Source organism: Hevea brasiliensis, chromosome 7 (genome assembly GCF_030052815.1).
Source record: "Hevea brasiliensis isolate MT/VB/25A 57/8 chromosome 7, ASM3005281v1, whole genome shotgun sequence".
NCBI classification, from domain to species: Eukaryota; Viridiplantae; Streptophyta; class Magnoliopsida; order Malpighiales; family Euphorbiaceae; genus Hevea; species Hevea brasiliensis.
Window position 1 is genome coordinate 98,262,640 of NC_079499.1, and position 6,000 is coordinate 98,268,639.

The following is a 6,000-nucleotide window of genomic DNA, read 5'->3' on the forward strand; positions in this document are numbered from 1 at the left end:
TGTGTGTAGTCTTGGCATATTTTTAATGATCAGCAGACTCTTTCACCCATTGCTTGGCAACGAAGACTATTCTCAGTTTAATCTTTGGGAATGGTCCTGTCCCTCTTGATTTCCTTTATGATATTATCTTAATAGATCATTCGAAAGTTTCTCTTATTTAAAAAAAAAAAAAAAAAAAAAAAAAAAAACTCAAATGGGAATTAATTTTAACTTTTCATATAAAAAATTGTACAAAATCTTTCTAAAATCAAACTTAAACTGAAATTTAAAAAAAAATAAAGTTTAAATTAAAATATTAAAAATAAATCAAAATTAAACTGAAAGGTTGAGTTTATATATATTGATTAGTTATCTATTTATATAATATATAAATATACGAAAGAGAGCAACGTTGGCATATGAAAGAGAGCAACATTGGCATTACCACCCTTTATAATTTATATTATTTATAAAATATCAATAAAAAAAATCTACAACGACAACCGCATATATTTGCCACTAATAACATAAATTTGTGGTGAAAATTTATTGTTAATTACCTTTAGAGCTTTTGAACCCGTTGCTAATACTTTCAACAAAGTTGTCACTATTTACTTGCAGTGATACAAATTCGTTGTTGATAGTTTTTAATGACAAGTTATTCATTGCTCATACTTTTCGCAATGAGAAGCTATTTAATATAAATTTATCGCTAATAATTTAGTGATGAATAATTTATGAATAATTTTAATTTTTAATATTATTAAGTGATGTAAATTAAAATTTTATTAGTAATTGTACTTGTACTAAAAATCATATTATAATTCTATATTTTTAATTATATAAGTATTATTAATTTATTAAAAATTATTTAATTTATGACAATAAAATTAATAAACAACATTAAACACAAATCTCACTTATATTAATTTATTTTTTTAATTATTCTAAATATTTACAAACTTAAAATATTAAATTATAAAATTGCTATTAAAAAATAGCTATTTAATTAATATAATTATAAATTTATTATTAAAAATTAACTACTTAATTAAATAAAAATTTTGTATTTATATCCATAGATATAAAATTCTAATACTATTCAATGATAAATATTTTATTTGTTATAAATTTGTAACTTTTTTTTTTAACCTATTAGTAACAGCTAGCTTTTATATATATATATATATATATATATATATATATATATATATATTCTATTTTTGTATAATAAGACTTAAACTTAATAAACTTTAACTTATAATATAATTCTTTTTTTCTTCATTGCATTTTTGTGTAATTTTATTTTTTTAGGACGGGCAAAATTTATTTATAAGTCTTTAATTTTTTTAGTTTTTATATATCATAGGTATTATTCTTATGAGAATAGTTGCATATTAATGTAATCAATAAGATTTTGTTATTATTGACAATACTCAACTTAACTCAACTAAGCCTTTATCCCAAAAATTTGGGGTTGGCTATATGGATTCGCTTTCTCCACTCTAAACTATTTTGGGTTAAATCCTCAGAAATTTGTAATGCTTCTAGATCATGTTGTACTACTCTCCTCCAAGTCAATTTAGGTCTACCCCTTTTTTTCTTTCTCTATCATTTAACTTAATGTGCTCTACTTGTCTAACTGAAGCCTCTGTATGTCTACGCTTCACATGACCAAACTACCTCAATCTTCCTTCTCTCAACTTATCCTCAAATGGTACCACTCCTACCTTTTCTCTAATACTCTCATTACGGACTTTATCTAGTCTAGTATAGCCACTCATCCACCTTAACATTCTCATCTCTGCAACTATTATCTTAGACGCATACGACTCCTTCAATGTCCAACACTCACTACCATATAACATAGCCGGTCGTATGGCTGTATGATAAAATTTTCTTTTTAACTTATTGGGAATCTTGCGATCACATAAAACTCCCGTGGCACATCTCCACTTCAACCATCCAGCTTTAATCCTATGACTAACATCCTCCTCACATCCTCCATCTACTTGAAGGACTGAGCCAAGATATTTAAAGTGATTACTTTGGGATAGTACCACTCCATCCAAACTAACTCCTTCCCTATCACCAATTTGGCCTTCACTGAACTTGCAATGCATGTATTCTATCTTCGTTCTACTTGACTTAAAGCCTTTTGACTCTAGAATACTTCTCCAAAGCTCTAGCTTTCTATTGACTCCTTCTCGCGTCTCATCTATCAGAACAATATCATCCGCAAACATCATGCACCAAGGAATACTCTCTTATATATGTTTTGTCAATTCATCTAAAACTAATGTAAAAAGGTAAGGGCTTATAGCTGATCCTTGGTGTAATCCAATTGAGATCGGAAAATCTCTTGTGTCCCCTCCCACTGTGCGCACAATAGTACTTGCTCCTTCATACATATCTTTCAACACTTGTATGTACCTAATAGATACCCTCTTTTGTTCTAACACACTCCATAGGACATCTCTTGGAACCCTATCATAAGCCTTCTCCAAATCAATAAAAACCATGTGTAGATCTTTCGTCACATCTCTATATTTCTCCATCAAGCTTTTAATGAGAGAGATCACTTCCATAATTGAACGGCCGAGCATAAAGCCAAATTGATTGAGAGAGATAGAAGTATCATGACGTAGTCGATGCTCCACAACTCTCTCCCACAAATTCATAGTATGGCTCATGAGTTTAATTGCCCTATAGTTCGAGCAACTCTGTATGTCTCCCTTATTTTTAAATTTTGTTATTATTGACAATATCAAATAAAATCAATATTCTTGTAAATTTAATAATATTTATATAGATTAAAATAGATAGATTTTTCTATTTTTTTCACTATTAATATTGATGTGTTCTATAATATTTGGGATGATAAAATATATCTTTTACATTAAAAAAAAGTGAATTTTACATCTAATTGTATGAGATTTTAATTTTTGGGGCCTATATAGTTTACACGTCAATTACTTATTATCCTCATATTGTTGGCCTATAAGATTATAAGAAAGCCTAATTATATATTTTTGAATATATTTAAGTGAAAAGTTATGCTCCTCTCAATATTAATTTTAAGTTGTTATATTTTATATTTTTAAAATAATAAAAATGAGAAGAAGATATGAAAAGGAAAAGAAAAAATAATTTGACTATTTGAGAGTATTAATTATATATTAATATGAATTAAAAATGTATGATTAAATTTATATTTTAATCTATAATGTATTTATAATATATATAATATAATTTATAATTAAAAAAAAAACTTATTAAATATATTAAATAAGTTTTAAAATTATTTATATTAAACAATATGATAATATAAAATTTTAAGATATCAATATAATGAAAATGAAAATTTTATATTGATAATGCATTAAACTACAAAATACATTTTGTCACGACCCAAATTTTGGGCTAGATCGGCATTAGAACTTGGGTCAGCATAAGGCTTTCAAACCCGTAGTAAGCCTAACTATTCCTAGCCCAACTATAAGGCCCATAATTATATTCCAATTTCAAAATAATAAATGGACAAAGTTCGGCCATAAATTGAACTATCAAATGGGGAGTTTTTTAGCTCACCCGATCTATAAGCACAATTTATCCAAATCTGAAAAGCTCAGCTCACCCTCACAATCCTCAAAACAAATAAATATAATCCAATGGGAGCTCAGCTCGCCCATACAAGCACAATCATGTAATAAATTTTACAACACCCAGCTGAATACGTTATTACAATTCTAGAAAAGTCCAATACACTACTAGTACATACGGAGTTCTAGAATATAAAATAAGGAAATATAAACTCAATAAACTGCTTTTGGTAATCCAATGAGAAAGAAAGCAGGTTAATCTCAAAGAGCCCTTCTGTCACCTAGGGAAAAACAATTGAATATGAGTGAGCATTCGACTCATAGAGTAAGATATTGATTTTAAATACAATTTCTACAACTATCAAAACCTAATATATTCCTATGTATGAAATATAATATACACACATATTTCCAAATAAGTCAAATAATATTTGTACAAAAGATAATTTGAAGCACTCACACACCTGTGTATTACATCAATGTGTATATACATATAGGAGCTGATTCCCTATACAGCTCTCTTAATTCTAATACCTACGAGCGAGATCAACTCAAACTGGACTTTCGTTTAATAATCCAAACGTGAGTGTTAACGAGATCAACTCAAAGCCGTACTCACCCCGACTTATCCACAAAAAGGATCGGATCCCAGCAGATCAAGCTCTAGCTGTGACTACCCATCTTGCTCATATCCATAAACACACTATACGCATGCCGACACATGCACACAACTCCAAATCATTTTAAGGCGACCTCCACAACAATATCATCAATTAAATATGCAATACAAGGCGTGCCTAATGATTAATTATATACATATATTTATAAGTGAATGCACAGGTATGCCTTGAATATATGATAATATTGAAATTATAAATAAAATCAATATCGACTAACAATACACTAAAAATTACTATGGCTGTTGGGCGAAAAAAGAAGGTTGATTCTGATCACCTAAACAATTATATTAATGAATTTATCAGCACTAATACAAAATAAGAATTTAAAGAGTTAAAAGCTATCCTAATATATGCTAGAAATCTGATAGAGTTTTTCCTGTATCTAAGACTTACCCAACCTGCAAAGTAATTCAAACAACACTTCTATAACCAAAGGCCTAAAGCCCATATCTCAACAATATCACATGGCCCCTTCTAGGCTTGCCAAACTAGACAAAACTCAGGTAATCAGACAATTTAGTTATAAAGCTTAAAACTAATATTCTGCAAAAACCATCCAAACTAACTCTGAAAATTTTATAATCATGCCACGCATTCCTTAACTATGCTCTAGTATTACTGCAAAAAGAATTATAATTTTTCTGCTATCCACGAATAATTTTATAAATTTTTATTCTAAACTTAGCATTAGACAAAAATGACAATTTGGAGTTCGGGTTTACCTACGTTAATTCTGACACCTAGAATGCGTCCAGGGAGTCTAAAAATGGTGGAAAGCACTGTAATATTGATCCACTTCTAAAGTGAGTTCGGCAGCTCACCTGTCCGGCTTGGAAATGCGGATCCAGGCAGTAGTGAAATTTCCGTAAAATAAGAACACATACACAAAGCCTAATACCAGGAGTTATAAAATAATTTTTATTTAATTAAACAGACTCATTAAAGGCCCGAAAAATCACTACAAAGTTTGTAGGACCCACCAAAATTTTGGTGTCAAAAAAATTTGAAATTTACGTCATTGCAAAGCTCTCGCCGAGTGGAGCGTGCTGGTGGTTTCAAAATTCCCGAGGGGTTCTCAATTTGGGAGAAATCTAGCCCAAAAATCGAATGGGGTAAAACTTTCTGGGCCTGATTCGCACAAACCACCCAATAAAAATTGGTGTTTTAGGTGTCTATAGAAAGCTCTCGAGGAGTAAAACAAAATGGACACAAGACCTAATCCGATTGATGGCAGGGCCAACCGAAATTAGGCCTAAAAGTTGAAATGGCGCACGGCAAAGGGAGGGAGTTTTGGGTCATTTTTTCAATCACTGGAGGGACACCCGACGACGGGGAAGGCTGCTAGGGGTGCCCCAACGTGTGGGGGAGAGAGGAAAGAGAGGAAAAAGGGAGAGAAGGGGAGGAGAGGGACGGTGATAAGTGCATAATTTATTAATTTTATTTCCATCACATTTAATTTTTATAGGGTATCTTTATACCTAATTTAGTTGATTAAAGTATAATTATCTATTAGACATATGATTAGAGAGTTGTTGAAATAATTGTTTTAAATGGAGAAATTTTCAGCATTTGCATTAATTTGACTCTTGCTGTATTTTTCAGGGTTTTGGTGAAGTCCCTGAACATAGAAGTGTGGAAGGAAACTTGGAAAGGTCAAAGGATTAAGAAGTATTGTTGATACAAAGTACACGGGTCATGTAAGCACAACCACAGACCCATGTAACATTCTGCCAGAAGAA